The 14,899-nt window shown below is 43.3% G+C and overlaps 1 long non-coding RNA gene across 1 annotated transcript in view; it reads right to left on the bottom strand.

Moving 5' to 3' along the window:
* Positions 1 to 1,155: 1,155 nt before the first annotated feature.
* LOC144827177 (uncharacterized) overlaps positions 1,156 to 14,899 on the bottom strand; it is a 44,842-nt gene continuing 31,098 nt past the window's right edge. Inside the window, exon 3 of the long non-coding RNA XR_013610060.1 lies at positions 1,156 to 1,791. This is a non-coding gene — a long non-coding RNA (uncharacterized LOC144827177). The remainder of the gene's footprint in view (positions 1,792 to 14,899) is intronic.

The following is a 14,899-nucleotide window of genomic DNA, read 5'->3' as shown; positions in this document are numbered from 1 at the left end:
CGGACAGCATACACTGTAGGATTGGTGTCAGACTGATTCTATACACCCCCACCGGGTATGTTGGCCTTATGTATCATCTAGCTCACAGTGCCACTATAGTTATCTCTTATCAAGGAAAAAATAGTTCTTGGCAACCATCGAACATGACAACCCTGATCCGGCATGTTAGAACCAGAATTCCCCAGTTGGCTGAGGTAGGTACCTTAGGCCAAGTAGAGACCCTCGCTTCCACGTCAGGGAAAGGAAGGACACCTTCTCAGATAACCCCTGCTCACCCCCTTGGTAGCTTGGCATGAGCAGCCAGGCTTATCTTCAAGGCAAATGTGTGAAGTATTTGCAACCACGCTCCCAGTGACCCAATGGTGACACCACAAAAGGACTCCAAACGAGTTTTATATAAAAACAAGTATAAGTTTATATAAAAAGATATACGATGAGACCACACGATAAAAATCCAACATATGCATATTTGTAATATACCTCCTGGCCAGTTATTAGGTCAGCCAGCTCTTGTAAGTTCTGGCTGTATTAATGAGCACTTCTAGGTGATCCTATACAGTCCTAATGCACGGCAATGTAGTTCATAATGCTAGAATCAGGCACTTTACACTTTTGTAAGAATAATGCAGTTCGTGATGCAAACTAACGCAATGTGTAATACAACCATCCGGCAGTTCGTTATACAGAAATAAGGCAATACATAATGCTACAATCAGGTAGTTCGATCTGCAAACTAATGCAATGCGTAATACAACAATCAGGCAGAACGTTATGCATAAATAATGGAATGCGTAATGCAACAGTCATATAGTTCGTTCTGCAAACAAATGCAATGCGTAATACAACAATCCGGCGGTTCATTATGCAGAAATAATGCAATGCGTAATACAACAATCAGGTAATTTGTTCTGCAAGCTAATGCAATGCGTAATACAACAATCAGGTAGTTCGTAATGCAGAGTTAATGCAATGTGTAATACACTCCAGCACCGATCAAGGTGCTTCAGATGGTCTACTCCGCTCTGAATGACTCACGGTCAGTTTCCGTCACCATGTGCCCCCAACACAGATCTGGTGTAAATCACAGTGCAGCTCCCCGCTTCGGCTCCAGTACTGCCACTCCTTGGCACGTACGGGCCGAGACACAAGCTGGGGCAGGGGCTCATGCTGCCAGAAGGGGAGAGGCCGAGAGCGTCTCTCTCCGAGCCCGCAACCCCCTCAGGCGCTGACACATGTTACCTGGGGGGTGCGACCTCGCTCTACTCTCCGCCTCTCACAACTTGGGCCTGTGATGCGACTTGGTTGATTCTGGGCCGATGATGATAACGAAGATCCCAGACTGCAACAGGGCAAGCGCGCACAGCGTTCTGGAGACTCCCTTGAGCCTTGGGTGTGCACAGTCACAGGGCAATCCTCATGAAGGTCTCAGGCTGCACAAAGCACATGCACACAGCGTCGCTGAGTCTCCCTTGAGCCTCGGGTGCCCACGGTCACAGGGCAATCCTCACGAAGGTCTCAGGCTGCACGAAGCACATGCACACAGCATTGCTGAGACTCACTTGAACTTCTGGTGCCCACAATCACAGGGCAATTCTTCCGAGGGTCTCAGGCTCCAAAAAGAACACGCACACATCATCGCTGAGACATACCAGAACTTCTGGTGCCCACGATCACAGGGCAAGTCTTCTGAAGGTCTCAGGCTGCAAAAAGCACATACAGCGTTGCTGAGACACACATGAACTTCTGGTGTACATGGTCACAGGGCAATCCTCATGAAGGTCTCAAGCTGCACTAATGGTAAAAAAAAAAAATTTTAATGCTAAATTTGTTTATTGTATAGTTAATAAAAACCGTAACAATTTACGAAGAGCAGTATTCTGCAATCATTAATTTAAAATATAACCAATTTACATAAAATTTCCCTTCATTTCGTAAACTCAGCATAAAAATTATAAAAGACAATTCATGAGTCAGTATTTACATATTTCACAAAAAGCACCCATCTTGCTCCTAGCCATAAGTCGAGAAATACGAATAACAGTTGTTCAATTTAACACAAGTAGTCAGTGCTCACACCTATTTCATCTCCTCCTCATTTTATCGCTTTCATCCCAAATTGAGATTATCTCATTAAGGTGCTACTGCTTTCAAAAAATTTTCATGAGCTTGTAAAAACGTTATCATTCTACAATTCATTTGAGGGTCAGTTGGATCCAGACCTCTAACAATGGTGGTTCTACATGTGCTTATTCCCCTATTCAGGAAGGCTTTCTTTAGAAATTTGACACGCTCTAATTGCAGCTTCTTGCAGTGGCATATCAAATATATTAAGTCTTCCTTTTTGTAGCTACAAAGTTGGCAATCTTTTGACTCAATGTGCCTTAAATGTGGTTCGTCGGCCATAGTAGGTAATTTGCCAAAACGCAATGCCATTAGTTGTTTTTTAATGTGGATCGAGAACGTAGTGTCTAAGTAGGCCGCAGGTTTAAGGGTTTCATAGGTGTTAATCACTATCCATGAATGAGAACGATGAGAAAAGATGCCTTTGTCTGTTAATAATGAATGAAATTTGCTGCTCTATTTAGTGCCAATTTAAATGATGAGAAAGGCATATTTTTATTCAAAAGATTCATAGACCAGGTTGCTTCTAGAGCACTGTTCAAAAATTTGTTTGCCTGCACTTTTTTTTGCATTTCCAATTCCAGCCATAAAAATTTGTTCAGGCTGTTTTCTCCTCCGCTTTGCTTGATTCAATACCACACCTTTATATAAGTGTAAAGTCTGCCCAGTGATTTGTTCATTAATCCGAATTCTAATCGCATTTGCGCAGGTGAAGCAGTCGTGGGAATTTAAAGAACCTTTTTATAGATTTTTGTTATTAATTTATTAAGTATTTCCGAGTCCTTTCCGTGCATGGCTGCGCTGGCATATGATAAGGTTGGCTGTGCTTTACCAGAGATAATCGTCAGAAGTGGCCTTAGAGATGGCCCTACCAGCTTCTTTGCCATTTCCTAAACGCAAATATTAAGGCCCCCGCTCTCTGTGTCATATAATTTTTCTGGTCACGTAGGGATAACTTGTCATCTATATAGTATCCCAAGTACTTACAGCTGGATATTTTTTCCAATTGTTTGCATTCTAGCCAGATGTTGTGTTGTGGGGCTAGTCGAGTGGTAATAAGCATGGTTTTTGTTTTAGATGAATTAAGTTCCAACTTATTTGTAGACAGAAAATCCGAGAGTTCAGTTAGGAGCCTAGTCAGACCTACTTTAGTTAAGCTCAATAGCACAATATCGTCTGCATAGGCAAGATGAGAGAGTTGTAACTTGCCTAATTTCAGAGAATGGGAGCTGGTACTGTCTAGTTTCCCAGAAAGATCTGGTATGAACAGGTTAAATAGATGCAGGGCTAGTACGCATCCCTGTAGGGCAATTAGCCTGTAATTAGTTGGGTTTGTTCTTTCTCCTCCTTTGTAAATGGGGGTTATGATCGATCCTTGTCAGCTGTCGGGTACTTGATTATTAATCTCTACATCAGCATAGAGCTTCTCTAAATGTAAGCTCCAATATTCAGAATCGTGTTTATAGATCGCTTGCGGAATGCCGTTCGGGCCTGGAGCCCCATCGCTTTTGCCTTTGTTTATTATGTTTGCTCTATCCTCAGCTGTGTAATCAAGGTGATTTGGTACTGGGCCTAGGTCTTGCATAAGTCATTGACTCAGATCTGTTGGTAATGATTGACAGTCGCCTTCATCCATTACCCGTAATTTATTTGCAGTTACTGTTTTAGTTTGTTCCATTTGAGCGTTTGGTGACATCTGTTTGAATTTCTGTGAAAGAAAGTTGACCCATTCCAGCTCCTGAACGTTTGACATTAGGATGTTTCGATGCCTAGTCAGTTGATTTATCATATGCCAACATTTGTTCGAGTTTGGATGCCTTATGCTGAAAATCAATTTGGCCCAAAAACTCTTGGTTTTCTCTTTTTTGAGTTCCCAAATCTTCTTTTTAATATTGTTTTCGTAATAGACGAAATGTCTCCAATGAAGTCCCTTCTGTGTGTTTTGATTGTAATTTCTTTTGTGTTCTTTTTAAGTCCCTTTTTAGATCTTGCACCTCTCTATGGAGATTTGTAATTGCATAATATCTTTTATCCTTCACCTTTGGTGCTTTCATTTTCCTCTTTAATTTGCCTACAAAAAGAGACCAGGCTTGAATCTTATTCGTAGAATCATTTGCCAATTCAGCCAAGGTATCTTTTATTATTGAGAACCACTCCATTTTGTTTGTATTTGTCCATATAATACGCTTTAAGTTAATTGCATTTATTTGACCCTTTGATGTTTTGTTGAATTGAAATCTTTCCACCTGAAAGTTGAAATTAATGCATTGAAACGCATTATCACTAAAGGGGGTATAGTATATGTAAAAATAGACCAGCAATGGCATTAATAAAAGACTTATAATTGTAAAATCAAGTATTGTTTGTGCCCTAGGGCCATAGTATGTTTTTTTCGGCGGGTGGTCTTCTTCTGTCCTTCCGTTAAGCACTCGCATGCCTTGGTATTCGAGATCTGTTACTAATTGCTGGCCCAATCGATCCTTACGAACCTTCACCCCAACTTGAGATTGCTGTGGAACACACCAGTATGTGTTATCTGCTGTCTAGATTTCCTCTTCATCCGGCGTGTATATCAAGTTAGAGTTAAAATCTCCAGTCACTATTATACACCATGTGGTCTCGGTACAGCGTAATCCTGAAATTATTTTGCTTAAAAGAGCATTTATTTCCTTTTTAAATCTGAACTTCGGTTGTGTATAGTAGTTAATCAATATTATCGTTTTTCTATTAACTGTGTTTTGATCCGAGAATTTAATAAGCTGTATGCTAGGGTCAGGAGATTTCAGCTGTTCAATTTTAATTTTTAGAGCAGTAGATACGTAGACTATCAGTCCGCCTATTGCACGGCCATATTGCTTACATTTTTTTGCTGCTACTGTATAATGGATGAAGCCTGCTATCGGGAGATCTTTTTGTGACCATGTCTCTTGCAATGCAATTATGTCACAATTTGCCCATTCCTTTAGAGGGAGGCCCTCCTCGAGTAGTTTCCTTGCCTCAGCTATATTCCAAGATAGCATGTGTATACTTCCTGATTGAGCGTAGTCTTTCTTTTGTCAATTACTCCTCTTATTACTGAGTAAGCTGGGAAGCAGATTCCATTGGTCTGGGTTTAAATTGAACTCCCCATGAGGATCATTAACTGCTCTCTCTGGGGACTGGACTGTATTACTCCTACCTTTAGCATTTTGCAGTATTGCGTAGACCTGTGTTTGTGCTACCGTCTTGTCTGTTTTCCTGTGTATTTGCTGTGTGTAAAGATCTTTCAAGGGAAATGGATAGCTTCACGAAGCAAACGCACACAGCGTCGCTGACACACAATTGGACTCCAGGTGCCCACGATCACATGGCACGGCTTACGAAGGTCTCAGGCTGCAAAAGACACACACACACACAGTGTTGCTGAGACACTTCTGGAAACTTTTGTGTTCCTGAGTTTCCACAACAGGGAGCCAGCTCACCTCGGGCCCTTGGGGTTAAGTTACTTCAGGATACAGCACAGCAACGTTCTTTCACACAGAGGGACACAGCACACAGTAAAGTCCCTTTAGCATCTTCCTTGGTTAAAACAACAAACTGCAGGCCAACCCCAGAACACACAGCAAGGGTCAGTCCTTTCCTTCAGTCTCTTCAGCTGTTTCTTCCTTGGCAGAGTTTCCTCTTGACCACAAAGTGGTTTCAATCCTTTTCAGTCTTGATCAATCCAAATCCAATGTTTAGGGGCTTCAGCTCTCATAGTTATACCCCTAAATGTCTTTGAAGTCTTTGTGTTCAGGGGGCACTGACCCCTGTTTAACCCAGTTCTGGATGCCTCCCTGCCAGTGACACCTTTTTCCTTTGATTCGTGGGGGTCTGGATTCTCAATCACTCAGCAGGGGGTGGAGCCATTGTTTTTTTAGACTGCAGCCCAGGCCTCTTCACCTCTAGGGGCTACTCCTCCCCCTACACTCCCGATGCAGGTCAGCCTATTGCTTTCTCGCTTCCTCTCCTGGGTCAAGACATTCCCCAGATCCTATCACATCCAGACAGTCAATCCACAACCAGGAAGAGACACACAGAAATGTTAGAGCACACAAACCCAGCCATTTCTAAAAGAGTGGTTTCTAAACACATAATGCAAAAACCACCTTCATAAAAAGAAGGGGTTATTACATTGTGAGTTCAGGCATACTAAACTTCACCTATCTATCTTAAGCCTTTGTGAAGATAGGCTGGAAAACATATTACACAGCCTCCCCATTCTGTCCTATGGGCAAGTGAAAAACTAAATGGAGAGTCTTTCACTGTCAGGACATGGTATAGACCTCAGTACATGTCCTACCTTTCACATACACTGCACCCTGCCCAGGGGTACTTTGGACCTGCCATACGGGTGTCTGATGTGCATAGAAAGGGAAGGGTAAGGTCTGGCAAGTGGGTGCACTTGTCAGAACAACATGGCAGTTTACCAAACTGCATGCAGGCACTGCAGTGGCAGGCCTGAGTTTCTCTCTTTAAGGCTACTTGTGTGGGTGGCACAATTAGTGCTGCAGGCACACTAGTAGCATTTGCATTACCAGCCCTGGCACACATAGTGCACTTTAATAGGGACTTTACTAGTAAGGCAAACATACCAATCATGGACAACCAATTACCATTACACTTTACACAGGGAACACTTGCACTTTGACACTGATCAGCAGTGGCAAAGTGCCCAAAGCAACTAAGTTGGCAACACTATGTCAGAAAAAAAGGTCTAGGGGAAAGCAAAAAGTTTAGGGAACTTTAGCCAAAAAGGGCCAGGTCCAACACCTCAGTATCATGGAAAACATATACTATTTTTCACTCAGTCACTCGTGCTTACTTAGTTAGTCTCAAAGAGATACACAGAATAAACGTTCTGGGCGTTTTCAATAAGTATTTATTGAACAGTTGTTATTCTGGTGTAAAATAGATGAGCTGCAACAACCATTAGACAGTAACAGGATAAATGATTAGAAGTACTATGAAAGTAAACAGATGGTAAAGTTCTACCATCTTACTATAATCAAGGATACATGTGAGTATATAAAATACATGAAAATAAAAAGATGGGCACTCCTACGATGCCTTCATAACTAGATGTACTTATGTGTACCTAGCATGTGTGCAGGTGTTAAGCCGATAATCCCTCTAGGATAAAGTCAACCCCATTACCTGAGGTGAGAGACTGCGGGACCCCGTCCTGTTCTTGGGTTGGACACCCCGACAGGGATGTTAAACCATTGTGAGCTGGAGTGTCTGCATGCAGGAACCTCAGCGTCTTCACGTTAGTGTGTTGGCCGGGAAGTCCTGGTCTCCTCTATCTGTCTTTGCAAGATGTGTTGTAGCTATACCCGTAGGTCTCCCCAGGGTTCCTACCTCGCTGTATTACTTTGTCGGACTTAGGATGACGTCATGAATGAACTTTGTACATAGATATTATACAGGAGATGGTAGTCCTGCTGTGCTTCCAAGAATCCTCATGCATAATGTATACAATTTGGAACTAGGGAATACCTGTGTTCTGAATGCAGTGTCGTATCTAGGTAAAAGGTCAGTCCCTATAAACTGTTATGTATCTAATGTAGGGAGGAATATAGGTGAAGGGTTACGATGTTACCTACGCCTATATTAGGGTACCTATATGGAATATAACACCCACTCCTCTTCTGACTGGACGACATAGTTAAATTCCACCATGCCAACCCACGATCTCCGAAGCAGAAAGCAAATAAATATTGGCTTTCCAGGTGCAAATGTATAGAAAAGAATGCTTGACACAAATCAATCACTGTATACCAACTTGCATTCCAAGGTATCACTGCTGGATTTGGCACCACCGGACAACAAGGCACTACAATCTTATTAATCTTTCACAAATTCTGCACTATTCTGTACTTGCCACTAGGCTTTTTAAGTCCCATAATTGGCGAATTACAAGGACTCCCTACTATTTCTTTCAGAATCCCTTGCTCAATCATCTGTTCAATCACTGGAGCAACTCTTGCTTTCACTTCTGGACTCATTTTGTATGGTTTCGTGTTTGGATAAACTGCACCTTCTTTCACCACTATTTTCACTGGATCAACATTTGTCATTAACCCTATATATTTTCCTGAAAAGTCCCACACCTCTGGATTTACTGTGGTTTTCAATTCTTCTGGCAATTAATTTTCAGTCATTAATGAAAACATATTATCTACTTCCGTCCCTTGCTTAGCTACCAACATTTTATACACAATATCTTCATCGGGCGTTTGGAAAGCAACACCATCAGGAGTACAATAGATTGTGCAGTTCATCTTGCACAGTCGGTGTCTGCCTAACAAATTCACTGGACTTGAATCATACACCACAAATCGATGCATGTCTTTAAAATGTCCAATATGCACTTACATTGGTCTGATAACTGGGGTTCTAATCTGTTTGTTTGATACTCCTACAACTTGGATAGTCTCTCCCGAGAGGGGTAGGTTTGGGATGTCTGCTGTTCTCACAGCAGACCTGGTAGCACCAGTGTCCAATAGAAAAGTGATGCCACTACCTTCAACTTTCCCATCAATAAAAAGACCTGTCTGACCTACCGGCAAGGATGGCAGTTGGCCAGTGGATGATCCACAATTCACTAAAACTGAACGGGGAGAAGACGGAGGTGATGGTCTTTGGAGGAAAGGAACCGATCTGGTCGGCGGAGTGGTGGCCGAGCTCGCTGGGCGTATGTCCCGAGCCCACCTTATCAGCAAAAAACCTGGGTGTTATGATCGACCCCAACCTTAGTATGTGCCAACAGGTCAACAGGACTGTTTCGACCTGCTGGGGGATTATCCACATTCTGAGGAAAATCAGGCACTTTCTGTCACCCCAGGCAAGAAAGCAACTTGCTGTCGCTCTTTTGGGTTCGCGACTGGATTACTGCAATGCGCTGTATGCAGGGCTGAATAAGAGTCTCCTACAGCGCTTGCAGGTGGTCCAGAACGCAGCAGCGAGATTTGCTCTTGACCTACCAAAACGTGCCTCTGCCACTGAAGCCCGAAAACAACTGCACTGGCTCCCCGTCGAATACCGGATCCTTTTCAAATCCATGTGTCTGGTGTATAAAGCGTTAGCTAAACCCAGCCCTACAAGCATGGGATCCATTCTTTCTCGACATAACCCCAGTAGGAATCTTCGCTCCAGTCACAAACTTTTCCTCTCTGTACCTCGTGTCAGAAAGGCAAGATGGGGAGGTAAGGCCTTCTCCTTCCTGGCACCCAAGTGGTGGAATGCCCTCCCTTTGGAAGTAAGATCCAGTCCCTCTCTGCAAACTTTTAGATCCGCGCTTAAGACTCACCTCTTTACACGTGCATACCCCTAGTGGGGCTCTGTATATTTTGTTCATTGATTTTGATAGGCGCCTTGATACCTTCGGGTTTAGTCTGCGCGTTATAAGTTGCATAATAAATAAATAAATAAATAAGGATGAGCTAAGCACGCACTCCTCTTCCTCCCACCTCAGGCACCGTCATTGCACATAGTCTCAGTCATCTTCATCATTCTTCAAAGGGTTTTTCTTACCAATTTATCCTTGAAATCCGGTGTTCACACTGTATTTTTGAATGTTCCCATGGTTTGGCGTTGGAGCTTGTGGCACCTAATACTGTGGAGTAACTACCTGTTGCTGCTTTGGCTGGTTCACAACCACTTTATTCTGCATTTGCGGATTTAAATTTTGATTTGCACCATTATTATTCTGAAAATTCTTACACTCGTTCATCCAATGTCCATGCTTTCGGCGCGCATGACAAGGACATTTCTTCCTTGCTTCCTCTTTACTCATGTGTGCTCTTCCTTTACTACCATTCAACACTTGTTCACTCTGACTCTGCTCTTTTATCTGATTTTCAGCTTGGGCAACTACATTTGTTTCTTGCTGCTCTGCCAACTTCACTTGTGCTCACATAATTTTCTCTTTTAATTTTCTGTGCTTTGCCTCAATTTCGTCGCTGTAATATTTCATATATTTCAATATTTCATCAATTGACTTGCTCTGCCAGCACATGTGCTGCTGAATCATCTGACTAATATCCGGTTTCAGACCATACACAAACCGATACACAAAATGTCCCCTATCCTTATTACCAATATTTTCAAAGCCACTTTACTGCTTAAACACCTGTAACAACCTCTCATAATAAGCATGAACAGACTCCTTAGGTTATTGTGTCATTCTGTCTATTTTCACCCAATCTGTTTCCTTAGGAGGGATTTTCCCTTTTAAGAAAGTAATCACTCGGTCACTTCTTCTGACGGGGCTCCTGTTTTGGAATATATTGCATACTCCTCTCTCAGCCAATCAACCTAATCTTACACTCCGTCCATAAATCAGGCGGAACCACAATGTCAAATAAACCATCCAAATCTTTCAACAATACCTTCAAAACTTTCACAAACCTTTCCACTTGCTTGTACCATTCAACAGGTTTCTCTCTCAACCTTGGAAAATCGTATGTAAATGATAAAATATCCTGTCTACTCCATGGAACATGAACATATCAACCGCCAGGTACCTCCCTCATTGGACATACCCTTTCAATCTTTTCTGATTCTCTCATTGGAAATACAGACAATACTGAGGAAAGATGGCGGCTTCTGAGCTGCACGGGTGTTCCTCCTCGACCGCTCTGTTTGCTCAATGTTTTCTACAGACTTAGCACTCTGCTAATCCTGAACCTTTGCGCCCTGTAAAGGCCGTACCTGCCTCCAGTTGATCCCCCGAATGATTCTCCTTCCCGGACTGTGCAGGATTTGGCACCGCTCAACGGAACTCCGCCTTCGGGTTCCGCAAAGCCGAGCATGTTAGCCGCTGGGGCTGTGGCGAACGCTGTTTGCTGGCAAGCCGCTGGGAGAGCACGCTATCCGGAGTAGGATGCCACCTCGCAGAGTGGCTCCAAAGGAGGGGGCGTCAAGTGTAAAGGTGAATATGGCCACTAAAACACAGTGAAAGACCCAGAAGCGACTCCCATCTCCGAGCAGGGGGATGGGGAGAAGGCAGTGGAGAGGGGCGGAAGTGGGAAACCGAGCTACCAGTCCAAGCCACATCTTGAGAGAACGCCAGTTCAGTTAAGAAGTACAGGCTCTGTCTCTACTACAGCTTCATCTGTTACTGTTACTGCTACTGTTGCTCCTAGTAACTCCGCTACTGCTTCCAGCAAATCCGGCAACATTGTATCTGGGACAGACAGTGTGTTTATTATACCGGAGGCTGTGGAGTCTCATGCTGTTATGTTATCTGAGTCACCGGCTAGGATAGAAACAGAGGGGGGCCCGAGGGATGATCCCGATTTTCATAATGTGCTTGGTGAGCAGCAAGAAGGAGGGTACAAAGTACCAGGTACCCCGGATGGAGAGAACTTTTTTCCATGGCTGAAGAGTCAGACTATGTTATCGGCAGTGATCTGGATAATACAGATGTAGCTGTTTCTGCAGACAATAGTGACACGGATAGTGCTCCCACAACTGCTGATATGCTTAGACAAGCTTCTAGTCGTGTCAGGAGGAAAAAGCACACAGGCTCCTGGCATGAGAGTTTACTTCGGATCCCAATGCCCATCTCCAGTGGGACTGCTCTACTACAAATCCTGGAAGTGAGGAGGTGAGGGGGGCATAGGACCTGGATTTCAGGAGGAAAATCTCTGTGCTTCAGGAACCAAGAGTGAACAGGTTCCCTCAATGTCCCTAATCTATGCAACTCTCAAGGCAATGCAAGTTGAGGCTCGCCAGGAGCATAAAAGAGCACAATTGCCGATGAAGAAAATCCAGGGGGCTATCCGAAAGACCATAAAAGCTTGTACTGAAGTCATGGCACTAACTACGGCCCTGGAAGAACGTGTAGTAGGATTAGAGGTTGGGCTGGAAAGGACCGAGCAAAAAACATCTGCCAATGATGCCAGAATGATGGACATCTTGTGGAAACTTGAAGAGTCTGAAAATAGACAACAAAGAGAAAGCTGAAGGTGGGGATATATGTGGCTTTGTGCTCAGGCTCTTCAAATCAACCTTCCCAGAACTTTCGCACTGGAACTGGGAGATTGAGATCCAGCGTGTTCACAGAGTCCCATTAATGGTAAAGAGCAGTCCCGGCTCGGACCCAAAACCACGAGCAATCCTGATATTTTTGGGGAATTTTCTATTGCGGCAAGCAATATTTGAAAAGGCCTGGCCGGATGCCAAGAAAGTAGCAGCAGAACAAACATTTTTCGTGCGACCAGACTTTTGTCACACAACCATTGAGAGAAAATGGCGACTTAGGCAGCTGATCTCCCCCTTTCAGAAACTTGATTGTGAAGTTTACCTGATGAAACCCGCTCGGTTGAAAGTTATACATCAGAAGAGGGTTAGGGTTTTCACCTCTGAGATCCAGGCAGGGAACTATTTAAAGGAGATAACAGGTGACTAGGCGAGCCATTGTTGTGTTTGAAAGCTTCGGGCTCATGGGTTTCGTCTTGTTTTGACTCTTTCTTTTCCTTCTCTCTTCTATGTCTTTACTTCTCCATTTGTTCCAACAGGGGTGGTTTGGGTAGGGGGTAGGCTATTCATCTGGAAAAAGGAAAAAAAAAAAAGAATATGAAAAGGCCTTGTAAGGGTTTTTTTGGTTATTTTTTTGAGGGACAAATGTATAAGATTATTGAATGATCTACTGAATGTAAATATGGGTGGCAGAGGGGGGATGGTAGGGCTTGGCTCCTTATTTTTCGTCATAGGTCGGGGAGCGAAAGGGGGCGCATCAACATGGGAGGCATCACGAGGGTCTGAGGACCTTTTCTGCCTTAGTAATGGGTGTGGGGAGGGATGGGAGGGGGGTAGGTGGATCCATTTTAAGGGAAGGGCTAAGGGAATCTGTTGGGGGTGTTTAGGAATGTTTTTTTATGTTTTGGGTCATTGTCTATTGGTGTATGTACTATAAGCTATGGGATGTGTTAGGATAGCCACAATCAATATTTGTGGATTAAATGACCCTGTGAAACATCGTAGGATAAAAGAAGATGTTTGAATCCTGAAGGCAGATATTATTTGCCTCCAGGAAACCCACATCGAAGCCAGTAGAATTAAGATCATGGAGTTGAATGGACTTCCAGTTGATTTTATGGTCTAAGCATGAGGTCAAGACAAGGGGGGTGGCAATATTTGCCCGTCGGGGCGTGGCAAACTTCTCTCGTTCCATTTCCGATAAATATGGTAGATAGGTAATTACGGAGTGCTCAATTGATAATAGCTTGTTTACACTGTGCTCTGTTTATGGTCTGGTGTTAGACGATCCTGAACTGTATAATTGGCTGAGAGTTGAATTGGTGGGCTGGCCAGTGCCGGTTATACAGTGTGGGGATTTTAATATTAATCTTGGCTGTGCAATATCTAATCACCCGGAAATAATATATCAAGGCCGTAAGCCGAAAGTATTTCGATCTCTTAGCCAGTTAAAGGAGTTGCACGGGCTGGTGGACATTTGGGCATTAACTCAAGGCCAAGATCCCGGTTTTACCTACTATTCTGCTCCGCACCAATCACATTCAAGATTGGATTATTTTTTTATCTCTCAAAGTCTGGTGCAGGGCAGTAAAATTGTGAAGTTTCCCAGGGTAATGCCCGACCATAACCCTCTGGTATTGGAAGTGAATATTAAATGCCAGAAATGTGTGTCTAGCTGGACCTTTAACAGGACGTTGTTGAGTGATAACTTGTATACAGATCATATGGATATGTGGATCACCAGATTTTTTAATGAGAACCTGGGTAGCACTAGTGTTCAGAATGTCTGGGATACCCTGAAGGCAGGTATTAGGGGGGAGACCACACAGTTTGGGTGGGAGGTACAGAAGAAAGAGAGAAACTAGTTAGAAGATCTGTACGAGTAGCTGACTAAAGCTGAGTTAAATCTGGTCAAGGCAATATCAGAGGGAGGGGACATCGAAATGGCTCTAACCGGGATTTTAATTGCAAGATCTGCTATAACGGAGATCTCTTTTGCTAAGGATGCAGGAAGATATCTTGCTTGGTGGACAAAACTGTATGAGAGCAATGAAAGGTGGGGCATACCCTAGCTGTGTGAGTGAGGGAAAAGGAAGTACAAACCCGGATTACGGGAATTAATGATCCCGATATTGGCTTAGTGACTGACTCAGGTGCAATTCTCGTTGCTTTTCAGAAATTCTATCAGAAGCTATATTCTGAAGATGTCAGAGATATATCCGGGTTGCAGGGTGAAATTACTAGATATCTCGATAAGGTTAAACTGGATCATCTGGCCTACGAACATTGTGAAATGCTGGATGCTCCGATTAATTTAGGAGAGATTGTTAGTGCCTTAGATTCAGTGCCATCTGGAAAAGTGGTTGGGATTTCCTTCCAGGCGAATTCTATAAAAGTTTCCGAACACAGTTGGCACCAATTATGCTGGAAATGTTTAATTTGATACAGTGTGAAGAACCTCCCCCTGTATCTTGGAGGTATGCAAAGATTGTTATATTCTTAAAGAAAGGGAAGCTGGCTATGGATCTGGGGGCCTATCGGCCCATCACACTGATAAATAATGATGTTAAGATGTATTCTAAGAATCTCGCAAATAGATTGTCATCAGTAATAAAAAAAATGGTCTCTCCTCAGCAACAAGGCTTTGTCTCTGGTCAGGAAACTATAGATCATATACGTAAGACAATAACTTTATTTGACTATACTAAGGTTACAGGAGACCCTAAGGCCTTAATGTTATTAGATGCTGAAAAGGCATTCGATAGGGTCTCCT

The sequence above is a fragment of the Lissotriton helveticus genome, chromosome 4_1, assembly GCF_964261635.1.
Source record: "Lissotriton helveticus chromosome 4_1, aLisHel1.1, whole genome shotgun sequence".
Classification (NCBI taxonomy): domain Eukaryota; kingdom Metazoa; phylum Chordata; class Amphibia; order Caudata; family Salamandridae; genus Lissotriton; species Lissotriton helveticus.
This window is presented reverse-complemented; position numbering and strand designations above follow the sequence as displayed.